The sequence below is a fragment of the Lathyrus oleraceus genome, chromosome 5 (assembly GCF_024323335.1).
Source record: "Lathyrus oleraceus cultivar Zhongwan6 chromosome 5, CAAS_Psat_ZW6_1.0, whole genome shotgun sequence".
Taxonomy (NCBI): Eukaryota; Viridiplantae; Streptophyta; class Magnoliopsida; order Fabales; family Fabaceae; genus Lathyrus; species Lathyrus oleraceus.
Window position 1 is genome coordinate 611,625,939 of NC_066583.1, and position 13,686 is coordinate 611,639,624.

Below are 13,686 nucleotides of genomic sequence, written 5' to 3' on the forward strand. Positions count from 1 at the left end.
GAGTGTACCTGTTCTGAATAGACGATCCAAAGCACTTAAAATTTACAACAATTTTCAATGTTTATTAAGCATGTACCTGTAAAGCTCTTATGTTTCATGATGCAATGTTTATCAAAAATTCGGACGTCATTTTTGCAAAGAAAACAGTAAAATGAAAATGAACGCAGAGATGTACTGAATAACATGATTTTATTGATTGGATGGCCTCCGAATAGGCATTTACATCAGGAAGCAATCCCTGGAAAGAGGTAATCGCACAAAAGATAAAAAACAGAAATTAATCTAATGGCAATGTGAAATGGATTTCTATCGAGTTCCAATTCTGCTATGACTCGCTCGTCTTCAAGATCATCTAGATGATCAGCCTTCTGAAAAAAAAAGATTGGATTGTTCCTTATCCTTCGAAAGTTTCCGGTTATCGACACGAGGTGAGATTCAGAACTACTCAGAACGCAGTCATTCGCTTAATCCCTAACTTTTGCCTGGATCGCCCTTTCGGGTTTTCAATCCACTGGGATACCCATTTTTGCCTAAGTTGCCTTTTCCGGTTTTCAACTTACCGGGTGTACAATCTTTTCATTTTTAATCCCTAACTTTTTCCCGAACCTTTCTCATTTTCTTGGTTCTTCGGGATGCCCATTTTTGCCTGGACTCTTCTTTTTATTGTCCAACGGGTCTATTTTATGCGAAGTATTTTTTAACTGCGTCTGAGTTCACAGGAGAAGTGAAGTCTTCACCATCCATAGTTGCAAGCATTAAAGCCCCACCATCAAAAATCTTGGTGACAATGTACGGTCCCTCATAGTTAGGAGTCCATTTTCCCATGTGATCTGTCTGAGGAGGAAGGATCCTTTTCAACACTAAATCTCCGACTTGGAAACACCGAGGACGCACTTTCCGATCAAAGGCCCTCTTCATCCGACTCTGATACAACTGCCCATGACAAATAGCTGCCATTCGCTTCTCTTCGATAAGACTTAACTCGTTGAACCTTGTTCGAATCCATTCAGCTTCGTCCAACTTGACATCCAACAGGACTCTTAGAGAAGGAATCTCCACTTCAACAGGTAGGACTGCTTCCATACCATACACAAGGGAGTAAGAGGTTGCCCCGGTCGACGTACGTACTGAAGTACGGTACCCATGCAAGGTGAAGGGTGGCATCTCATGCCAATCTCTGTACGTGACGACCATCTTCTGCACAATCTTCTTTATGTTCTTATTTGCTGCCTCAACAGCGCCGTTCATCTTAGGGCGATAAGGGGAAGAATTGTGATGCTGAATGTTGAAGTTCTGGCACAACTCCTTCATCATTTTGTTATTGAGATTGGAACCATTATCAGTAATGATTCTTTCAGGAACCCCATAACGACAAATGATTTCTTTCTTGATGAATCGGGCAACCACATGTCTGGTGACATTCGCAAATGACGCTGCTTCGACCCACTTGGTGAAATAGTCGATGGCAACAAGGATGAAGCGATGCCCATTGGAAGCAGTCGGCTCGATCTTTCCAATCATGTCAATGCCCCACATAGCAAACGGCCACGACGAAGACATCACATTCAGAGGATTTGGCGGCACATGCACCTTATCAGCATAAATCTGGCATTTATGACACTTTCGAGCATATTTGAAACAATCAGATTCCATGGTCATCCAGTAATAACCCGCTCTTAACAATTTCTTAGCCATTGCATGTCCGCCGGCATGAGTACCGAAGGAGCCTTCATGAACTTCTTGCATTAACATGTCTGTTTCGTGTCTATCCACGCATCTGAGCAAAACCATGTCGAAGTTCCTCTTATATAACACATCGTCTTTGTTCAAGAAGAAACTGCCTGCCAATCTTCTCAAAGTCTTTCTATCATTGTTGGATGCCCCTGCAGGGTACTCTTGATTCTTCAGAAAGCACTTGATGTCGTGATACCAGGGCTTGTCATCAACTACCACTTCAGCAACAAATACATACGCGGCCCTGTCAAGGCGCATCACATCGATCCTGGGAGCATGGTTCCAACGAATTACCTTGATCATGGAGGATAGAGTAGCAAGTGCGTCTGCCATCTGGTTCTCATCACGAGGTATATGATACAATTTTACTGTTGTGAAGAAAGTCAACAGTCTTCTCGTGTAATCTCTGTAGGGGACCAGAGTGGGCTGGAGAGTATTCCAATCACCACTCACTTGATTGATCACCAGAGTTGAATCTCCGAAGATGTCCAGAGTCTTGATTCTCAAATCAATGGCTTGCTCAATACCCAAGATACAGGCCTCGTACTCAGCTTCATTATTTGTGCACTCAAAAGTCAGACGAGCGATGAAAGGCATGTGGGCACCTTTCGGAGTAGTAATGACAGCGCCAATTCCACTTCCTCTAGCATTGACAGTCCCATCAAACAACAAAGTCCACTTTTCGTCTGGATCAGGTCTCTCCTCAACAACTGGCTCTTCACAGTCTTTCATCTTGAGGAACATGATGTCTTCATCTGGAAAATCAAACTTCATCGGCTCATAATCATCAATCGGCTGCTGAGCAAGATAGTCTGACAGAATACTCCCTTTGATGGCTTTCTGGGATGTATACTGGATATCATACTCTGTTAGTACCATTTACCAACGAGTAACCCTTCCGATGAGAGCTGGCTTCTCGAATATGTATTTGACTGGATCCATCTTGGAGATCAGTAAGGTTGTGTGAGACAACATGTATTGTCTCAATCGCTTAGCAGCCCATGCAAGTGCACAACATGTCTTCTCAAGCATTGAGTATCTCGACTCGCAATCTGTGAACTTCTTACTCAAGTAGTAGATGGCATGCTCTTTCCTACCTGTCTCGTCGTGTTGACTGAGAACACAACCCATAGAATTGTCAAGTACTGTCAAGTACATAATCAGCGGTCTCCCTGGGACTGGAGGCATAAGAATAAGAGGATTCTGCAAATACTCTTTTATCTTCTCGAAAGCCCTTCGACAATCATCATTCCACCTGATAGCCTGATCTTTCCTCAACAATTTGAAAATTGGCTCACACGTGGCTGTTAGGTGAGAGATGAACCTTGCAATGTAGTTCAACCTCCCTAAGAAACCACAGACTTATTTTTCTGTTCTCGGCTCAGGCATTTCTTGTATCGCCTTCACTTTGTCAGGATCCACCTCAATCCCGTTTTCGCTAACAATGAAACCCAGCAGTTTTCCAGATCTCACTCCAAAAGTACACTTGTTCGGATTAAGCCTCAACTTGAATTTCCTAAATCGCTCGAACAGTTTCTGCAGATTCACCAAATGTTCTTCTTCTGTCTGAGATTTAGCAATCATATCATCAACATAAACCTCGATTTCATGATGAATCATATCATGGAAAAGAGTTACCGTAGCTCGTTGATATGTTGCTCCAGCATTCTTCAGGCCAAACGGCATCACCTTGTAGCAGAAAGTGCCCCATGGGGTTATGAACGTTGTCTTCTCCATGTCCTCTGGTGCCATCTTGATTTGATTATAGCCAGAAAAGCCATCCATGAAGGAGAATACCGAGAACTGAGCCGTGTTATCCACCAAAACGTCGATGTGAGGTAATGGGAAATCATCTTTAGGACTGGCTCTGTTCAGATCCCGGTAGTCAACACACATTCGTACCTTCCCATCCTTCTTAGGTACTGGGACGATATTTGCAACCCATGGCGGATAATTGGTAACTGCTAGAAACCACGCATCCAACTGCTTTTGCACTTCCTTCTTTATCTTGACAGCCATCTCAGGTCTTGTTCTTCTGAGCTTCTGCTTGACCGGAGGACAACCCTCCTTGAGAGGTAAACGGTGTTCCACAATGTCTGTATCGAGCCCTGGCATGTCCTGATAAGACCAAGCGAAGATGTCGACGTACTCTTGCAACAGTTCTGTCAACCCCTTCTTCACATCATCTTCCAAAGCAGCCCCTATCTTGATTTCTCTCTTGGCGTCCTCGGTGCCGAGATTAATCACTTCCACAGACTCTTGATGCGGTTGAATGACCCTTTCCTCCTGCTTTAACAGCCTGGCAAGTTCTTCAGGGAGTTCATAGTCTTCATCACCCTCTTCTTCAGCTTGGAAGATTGGATTTTCGAAGTCGAAGCGAGCCATAGCAGAACCGTTATCAATAGGATTCGGTGATGTGCATCTGCATGAGTGATGGTATGTGCTTATGAGTGTGAACAGTGAGTGAAAACTAAACAAAACATTGCCAAATATTTTTATTCTTTTGAAATTTTGAAAACTGCAAAAATAGAAAGAAAGTGAACAAAATATTTAAATGCAAAAGACGTCCTTCATTTATGATAAACAATGCAGGTATTCACATAGATGAGCCCTACAATGAGTCATTACGCCCTGGGCGGAACGTAATACTTGGACATGCATGAATAAACAAAGAAAAATTACTCCTCTAGAAGAGTGACTCGGACAATTTCCTCGGAATACCAATTGTTGATGACTTCACCCGGGATCCTCGGACGCACCTAGTTGTCGATGTCGCAATCACTATCCCCATTTTCATCGTTGATCGCAGAGATCTGGCCATATTGGATGACGCCAGCACTGGATAAAGTAATCGGCCCCTGACGAGTCTGAAGTGCTGAAGTTGTAGAAGTCAGCGCTGGTTGATACCCAATCCCGAACTTGTCGTCTTTCATTGGTAACTCCAACAGACGCCCCCAACCGGGAGCACCACCTGAATCCACCAAGGCTTGTGCCTGCTTGAAGGATGAGATAGAGGCACCTGCTTTAACCTCTTCCACCGGAGCTGCATCGTTGATCTGAACCGCCTCAAAGGCCTGGCATAGGGTCTCATGAAATTCACCCTCTACCTCTACATACTTGAATGTAGACAGGTTACTGACCAAAATATCCTCCTCACCACAGACAAAGATAATTCTTCCATTGACTGGGAATTTGATCTTCTGATGTAGAGTTGAGGAGACTGCCCCAGCATCGTGGATCCAGGGACGACCCAGCAGGCAACTGTACGAGGGACTGATATCCATCACATAGAAGACAGTGTTGAAGGTTTGTGATCCAATCAGAATGGGCAATTCTACCTCTCCAAACATCGACCTCTTAGAACCATCGAAGGCTCTCACCACGAGATTAGAAGGCTTCAAGACCAAACCTTCTACTTCTAACCTTGACAGGGCTCTCTTGGGTAACACATTGAGAGAGGAACCTGTATCCTCAGAACATGTGATAACACAGTGTCTCTACATTCCATCGAGATGTGCAGAGCCTTGTTATGATTGCGTCCATGATCGGTCACCATTTCCATTGAACTCCCACCGCTAATCCGACATATTTTCATCACCTTGGTAAGATTTATGTTTATTTTTAGTTGCATTTGAGTCAAGTATCATGTTTTGTTGGTTTGATATTACATTACATTCGATTACGAATTTATGTCAAAAAGATCTCGTTTATGCTTCGTTTGGGTAGTGTCATTGTTCCAGGTTTAAAAGAAAGAATGGTGAAGTTATGGACACTCTAAAGGACGAAAATATGACAGAACAGCAGGTCAACATGGCCACCCGTGTGCCACCACACGGCCGTGTTGTTGGTCAAGCAGAGAAAAAGATGAAGCAGAAAACAGAGATCAACACGGCCACCCGTGTGCCACCACACGGCCGTGTTGATTAAAACAGTGCATTAACACGGGCGCCCGTGTGCAGGGACATGGCCCGTGTTGATGCTACTGTAACTGATGTTAAAATAAATTAATCCTGAGGAACAACACGGCCACCCGTGTTCCACCACACGGCCGTGTTGATTGAACGCAACTTGGAAAACCTAATTTTTGCTGTTTGAACCGATTCTGCTCAGTAAGGGTAGTTTGGACCTTTAACTTGGAAGAAGGTCATCTGAAACTATAAGAAGGCTTGGAAGAGAAAGAAGAAGGGACCTTTTGGCAGACGAACGAAAGCATTACAGTGGAGAAGATAGCGAATACGACGGATTCGAAGACGGCGAGATTCAAGGGTAGCCACCATTGAAGATCAAACTCTCCTAATTCTTTGTAATGTCTAATCTTTACTTTATGAATTCTTTAAGTACTATGAGAGGCTAAACCCCCTGATGCTAGGGGGTGGTCTTGATGTTATCGTATGCTATGAATTTGAACCCATGATTCCTTAATTACTATGTTACGTATTTCAATTTAATTGTGTGATGTTATTATGCTTTTGTATCGGACAAATACAAATTGATCTATGACTTTCAATAACAGGACTGTATTGTTAGGGTTTTCACACAATTGGGTTTATGAATGTATCATCTAGGACTAGTAACTTTCGTAAATCACCGTAAACCTTGATATCGTGTATGATTAACACCAATGATTAATTGAATGGACATTTGAGTAATAATTGGTAGGTTAATAGTTTCTTGCGTAAGGACTTAGGCAAGAACATTCTGAGGTTAGGTGATTGAAGGTATCATAGGTAGTAAGGAAATCAGGACAAACTCATAACCGGCTAACTCAACCACTCACCCTAGCATCTTTTATCTTAATCAATTATTTTTACTATTTTCGTGTTATTATTCTCAATTCCACAACAACCCAACCATTATCTTTTGTTTAATAGAATCGAATTAAAATAAGTAATTCCTACGCAATCCTCGAGATCGATACTGGGAATAAACTCCTTATTACTACATCGGTAAAAATAGTACACTTGCTATTTTTCCGATCAGTCCGGCTGGTGTCAAGTCAGAATCGGTGAAACCTAACCCGTTGCTTGCATGAACATTGGCAACGATCCTTTTTAGTTGGTTTACCGAGATCTCTTGAGGTACATAAGCAGCATTAAGAACCTTCAGAAGTGCCTCCCTGTGTGCCTCCGAACACAACAAGAGTGAGAGAATGGATATCTTGGACGGAGTCTGAATCAACTGATCGACTACCTTGTAATCGCTTTTCTTTATGATTCTCAGAAGCTCGTCCACATCCTTCGCAAAAGTGGGCTCAGAACCAGCTTGGAGTGCAGAGGTACCCTCATTCACGACTTGCTTGCCTTTGGCCTTAGCCGCGGCATCAACACTATCAGCTTGGCTAACCGGTGGTGAGAACAATCTACCACTCCTGGTGAATCGCCCGATTCCACCAACATTATCCACTGCGGGACCTTCAACTTCAAGTTCAGGCTTCTGACCCTCTTCTACTTTCAGTGGTCGTTCCACCCTATGATCGTTCGTGTATACACTCCCCCCATAATGCCACGGAATGGCCCTTTCACTGGTGAAAGGTAAAGGACCAGGGGTTGTGATGGTCATAGTAGATTGTCGCACTAGTGGCACGGGTTGCGCTTCTGGCACACTGATCTGATTAGTTGGGTAGAAAATAGTGATAGTAGCAACATCATAGTCGTACTCAGAAATCTCATTCATTGAAGCATAAACATCCGAAACATCGGAATCAAGTTCAATTACACCAGCATCAACCACATAGTTTAGGATATTAGCAACAACATTGGAAAAATTAAATACATCATTACGAGTTACAGAATCAGCAGGAACAACATCTGTGAATTCTTCAACAGCATCTTCAAACACCTCTTCAGCTACCCCTTCAGCAAACTCTTTGACAGACAAGTCTTCAACTTGGAGGATACCATTGTCAAGCAAGACCTGGATACCCTGCTGCAGCTTCAAGCAACCCTTGCCCTGTGTAGCACAATCCAAACAATCCTTCCCACAACCGGGGAAAACATCGGCCTTCAGCAAGCATCCTTTAATCTCCAACAGCGGAGTCTTCAACTTCAACACATCCTTAATGGACTTGGCTTCTCCTTCCAGCATATTAACGTTTGCACCACCATGCTGCGGCATGGGATTGTTTACGACATTAGGAGCCGGTGCAAGGTTGATGGCCTTTGAATCTATGAGGTCCTGAACTACGTGCTTAAAAGCTTTGTAGTTATCAATATTATGGCCAGGTGCCCCAGAGTGGAAGCTACACCTAGCGTTGGCGTCGTAACCCACCGGAAGCCTACCAACAGGAGGAGCCAGAGTGCGTAACTGCACAAGTTGTAATTGTTGAAGACTAGAAAGCAACTGAGCGTACGACATTGGAAGAGTGTCGAAACGCCGATCCATCATCCTTTGCCTCTGTTGATAGGCGGGTTTGTTACCCGGTTGTTGCTGTTGTTCGTACTGAGTTTGTTGACGTTGTGGTTGTGGTTGTTGTAGTGGTGCTGCAGCTGGAATGGTCACAGCCGCAACATACGGTTGTTAATGGTAAGTCTGAAAACTGTTCCTCCGAACACCTCTGCTCTGATATGAAGTCAACGAATTCACTCCCCCCTCTCTCTTCTTATGCCCTCCAATGAACGACTTTTTTACCCCTGATGAAGATCCACCTCCATTTTGGATCTTGCAGGTCTTCAGGTAATTCTCCACCCTCTCCCCGGTAGAGACTACATCAGCAAAGTTGGAGGCATTGCACCCCACCAGACGCTCCAGATAAGGTCCAGGCAGCGTATTCATGAACATGTTGGCCATTTCCTTTTCCAACATAGGAGGCTGAACACGAGAAGCTGTCTCTCTCCAGCGTTGGGCGTATTCCCTGAAGCACTCATTGCTTTTAAGAGACAGATTCTGAAGTTGAGTTCTGTCCGGAGCCATGTCTGCATTATACTGATACTGCTTCACGAAAGCCTCAGCCAAATCCCTCTAGCAACGGATGTGGGCTCTATCCAGCCTCATGTACCATTCCAAGGATGCCCCAGCTAGGCTGTCCTGGAAGAAGTACATAAGTAGCTTCTCGTCATCGGAGTATGCAACCATTTTACGGAAATAGGCTTGCACGTGAGTTTTGGGGCAAAAGCTGCCGTTGTATTTGTCAAAGACTGGGACTTTGAATTTTGGTAGCACCCTCACGCCTGGGACCAACCCCAAGTCAGAAACGTCTACCCCTAGAGGGTTTTGTCCTTCCACCGCCTTCAGCCTCTCCTCTAATCTCCTGAACATGGGGTCCATGCCATGGCCCATGCCAAAGTCTTCCTGCATCTGGGTGAACTGGTCGTCCTGATCATCATGGACAGGCTGTTGGCCAGAGTTGACATGCGGGATCATGGTAGGGCCCGGTCCACTGGGTCCGTTAACCTCTCCAGCTGGAGGATCAGTCAAGGTCTCTGGTTGAGTAGTGGCGGGATTCCTCTGCATCATCTGCCTGAGCTCTTGCTGTCCCTGAGCCACCCCTTGAACCACATCCATGAATTGGGTCATGCGGATCCTCATCTCGGCGAGCTCTGCTTGTAGGCTTTCCATTGCTCTCTACTGATTTCTGCGGGTACCGTACCGGTGAATTCCTGAATCAACTATCCTGCTAGTGGAACACCAAATAATATGAGAACACCGCAGCAGTACCTGTTATGCAAGATATGAAAATGAATATGTAAATGAAATGACATGTTTATCAAATCCAAAAGGTATTCTACCCCCTTGATTCCAGTCTCACATCAGGTGAATAGTGCAAGAAGACCGAGTCATGGATAAACTTCTGAGATCAAGATGCAATAAAGGGAAACCATCATACAAATGAGTTCAAGGAAAGGGGCCTTAGCCAAAAATACATCAAAAGAGGATCTCCACAACAAGCCTGTGGATCATCACTACACAACAACAAAGCAATAAGTAAAGGGAGGAGCAAAAATCAGGACTCAGCCTCCTGTGTACAAACCATAAGGACTGCTCCTCACTTCAGCCAGTAATGCTACCGTGTCAGGATGATCTGGGAATTCTATCAAACGCCGGATAAGCAGATTCCTCTGGTGAATAACTCCATCCAACTCGTTGATGTGCTCTCTGTAGTAATTCCCATCGTCCTCTCCGAATACCTCTTCAAGTCTGGACTTCTTCAAACCTGCCAGCACCTTGAGTTCTTCAATCTATTCTTGAGCCTCATGGAGTTGACCTGTGATGTAACCATTAGTCGAACGGGCGCACAGAAGCTCATTGTTCTTCTCCTTCAGAAAAGTCTTCAATTTCTCCATCTGACTAGTCAGTTCGGCCACCATCTCCTCCTCCTTTGCCTTCCGAGAAGCTGAAAATGCATCCCATTGCTCTTGCCACCCAGCTAATTTATCATGAGCATCCATTAATTGTTGCTTGACTCGCCTTAACTCAGAGCTGGATGATCCCAAGGCCTTGTCTGTCTTCCTGAAGAAGTCCACCTCCACAGCTAATTTCCTCTCTGCTTCCTCTTGCAATCTGATGGCTTCCCCCTTCTGATATTCTGCCTCATGGAATTGATGCATACAGTCTTGCAACTTCACACTTAACTCCGAGTTTTCAGTTTGAAGCTCCTCCATGGCATTCCTCAATTTGTCATACTCCTCTCGGCTCACCATTGTTGACTGCTCAGGAGTAGGTGGATACAAAGGTTCTTCAATAGGAAACGGCAGACCAAACTCTTCGACTCTTCCTTGAAGCCACTCTCCATACTGAGGGTAAGTTCTACAATCTCCTTTTCCAAGCACAGTTCTTCCTCTCTTGATCACCTTGAGCCATGCCTCAGCTGCCTTACGGGATACAGTCAAATCAGGCGAAGAATGAAAAAATAGAGATTCTTCCACATCCTTTTCCAAAGGCGGAGTTCTTAAAGCATATCCAAACTACCTAACTGCTAGAGAAGGATTATAGTTGATTCCTCTTCTTCTTCCTACCAACGGTACATTTGGGAAGTTCCCACAACTGTGAATAATATCCGCCCGAAGCAAGCTCCGGTCAGACCACCAAGAAATATCTTCAGCTCTCAACCCCATCAATCTCTTCGACCAACTCAACGAGTCCTCGACATCAACGAACGCTCCTGATTTGAGTAGGTGAGAACTGAACCACTTATAAAACAAAGGCGCACAACAATTCAACAATCCTCCTTTTCTATTCTCATTCCTGTGGTGCACCAAATGAAAGAAATCTCCTAGCAAGGTCGGCACTGGATTTCCCAATACGAAGAGGCGTATTGCGTCCATGTCCATAAATTTGGCAACATTAGGGAACAGGACAATCCCATACACACAAAGAGCCAACACAACATTGAAACCCCTCTGGTCACCATCTTCAAGTTTCTTCTTTGCTTCTCCCAGTAAGAAACTCAAATGAAAACCACTGACTCCTCCCTTCTGACACATATTAGCCTTCAAGACTGATTTCCCCAAATATGTGGCCGAAGCAACCATGCTGAGATCGGGCAGAAACTCAGAACTGTAGAGCAACAACTGTGACTTGATAGGAATTCTGAGAAAACTGGCAATCTCCTCCAAAGTAGGGACCAAAATATAATCCGGGAATGTGAAACACCTCAATGGAGGGTCATAGAACTGCAACAGTGTGAAGAGAGCATCATGTTGATCCTTGGAAAGAACCGTGACGAAACTTAGAATCAAACCGTACTCCTTCCGGAATCCTTCTAGAGAATCGTGATTCATTAACTTCATCAGTTGTTGAATAGGCTCCAAACAAACCGCAGGAAACTTGTAGGCCACGTGTCTCTTTCTGCCAATATCCATCTTAAGAGAACCAGAAAAACCACGACCGGAATCAAGAAGAAGATGTAAACCCCCTAGAAAAGGATAAACATGTGTTAAATGATATGAATGTAGAATGATGTGATGCAATGCAGTGACATGGAAGTCAAGATTGCTGTATCTGCTTGAACATCTATCGGGTTGCATTGTCTGTAGAGAAACCCACTGAGGAATATAATTCAAGATCAAAACTCTGCTCCAGAAAACCGGGTTGGTTGGAGGTTAAGGTTCCTTGAATTTAGCCTGCCCCTCACTGGTAGGTTCTAAGAACAGAAGTTTGTCAGCTTCAGCCCTTCAGTCGAGAATAATACGTTTACCACTGAAGGTTTGGCATTATTACGGGATAGAAGACCTCTGCTGACTCCCCTCAACAGGATATCCTAAAGCAAGTTCCCAGTATCGAGGTCCTCGGATTGAGCAGCGAGAATGCGCCCACCAGAGCTAACATAAACGCGTCTCGAAGGAGAGGCCTCGACTGAGTTCTCGGGAAATGGTCACCAGAGTTGACGATTTCTAAAGGAACGTTTGTCGTTATGGAACACCCATAGGACAAAACATATCCAAAGAAACCTCGTCTGGGTGTGGGTCTTCATGAACGACTTAACGCAGCAACATGTCACGCAAGCCTCATGACTATCTACTCTAAAACCTATATGTACGCTCAAGCCTGGGTAGTGGGCTTATCTCTCATAAAACATCCCACCCCAACAAACAAACAACCCACAGAACCCACAGATACAACAAACATATGTACATGAATGCAATAAGATAAAATAGGTAAATGCGGAAAGTAAACGACTGTACAAAAGCATAAACACCCAACAAACAAGAAACCTACAAAAGCTAGGAGGGACTCGCTTAGGGAAACTTGTTCCCCAGCAGAGTCGCCAGCTGTTGCAACCTGAAAAATACAGTATGCGAAAAAACAACCGGCGAGAAAGAAAAGACAGAAGAGTCGCCACCGTGCGTTATTTATCCCAAAGGAGGGAAAGGAAACGCTCGAAGTAAACCTGGAGAAAGGTAAGGAAAAGACAAGGCTTCGCAACCAAATCTTGAGTTCGGGAGTCGATTATGCGAAGGGAAGGTATTAGCACCCCTACGCATCCGTAGTACTCTACGAGATCCACTCTTGTTGTTCTTGTCTAAAGGGTGTGTGTTTATCTAAGGTACTATTTACTAAAAGAGAAAGGGTCGAAAGAAAATGACTCGCATGGATGTCGCATCCACTGCATACGTATCTCATCTGGATATGAGAATCAGAGTCTTCGTAGCTCGGCTACCTATGGGTTAAGGACAAGTGTGCTCGCTAAGACATCACGTCTTATGCCTACGTATCTCATCTGGAATGAGAATCAGAGCAAAACATAGTTCAACTAACTACGGGAATAAGGGTCTCGATTGCAACTAGGGCAAGAGAAAGGGAATGTCTAGATCGCAACGAGGGCGAGAGAAAAGAACAATCGCAACGAGGGCGAAAACAAGCAAAGATTAGTTGTTAGTTGTCAGTCAAACTCGGCAAGACATCGCATCTTGTGCCTACGTATCTCATCTGAACATGAGAATCAGAATTGTCGTAGTTCGGCTACATAGGGGTTGCCATTTGAACATGGACTTACAAAGGAAGACACCAGTTGTGTCAAAGGAAGGTGGGCAATGTGTTCACTTCCTAGCAGTAGGTGTCGCAGCTCGCTGAATCGAGTCTTAGGTAGTTACCTCTTTGCAATAGAACGGACTACATGCCACAAGATCGGAGAGGCACGGAAGGTCTAAAAATGGGGAAGCTCTGCCCTAGAGGTATCATGCAATATGTACTTAAGTGTTAGGATTTACAAATTGGAATATCTACCTAATGTTAGCATGCAAAGAATATGGGAATTCTACCTATGTTATCATACAAAAGAATAAGGGAATCCTACCTATGTTATCATACAAAAGGATATGGGAATCCTACCTATGTTATCATACAAAAGGATATGGGAATCCTACCTATGTTATCATACAAAAGGATATGGGAATCCTACCTATGTTATCATACAAAAGGATATGGGAATCCTACCTATGTTATCATACAAAGGGTTCTATCTAATGGGTGCTACCTAATCGGAACAAGAATTGACGAGTGGAGCAAGGAGAGGTG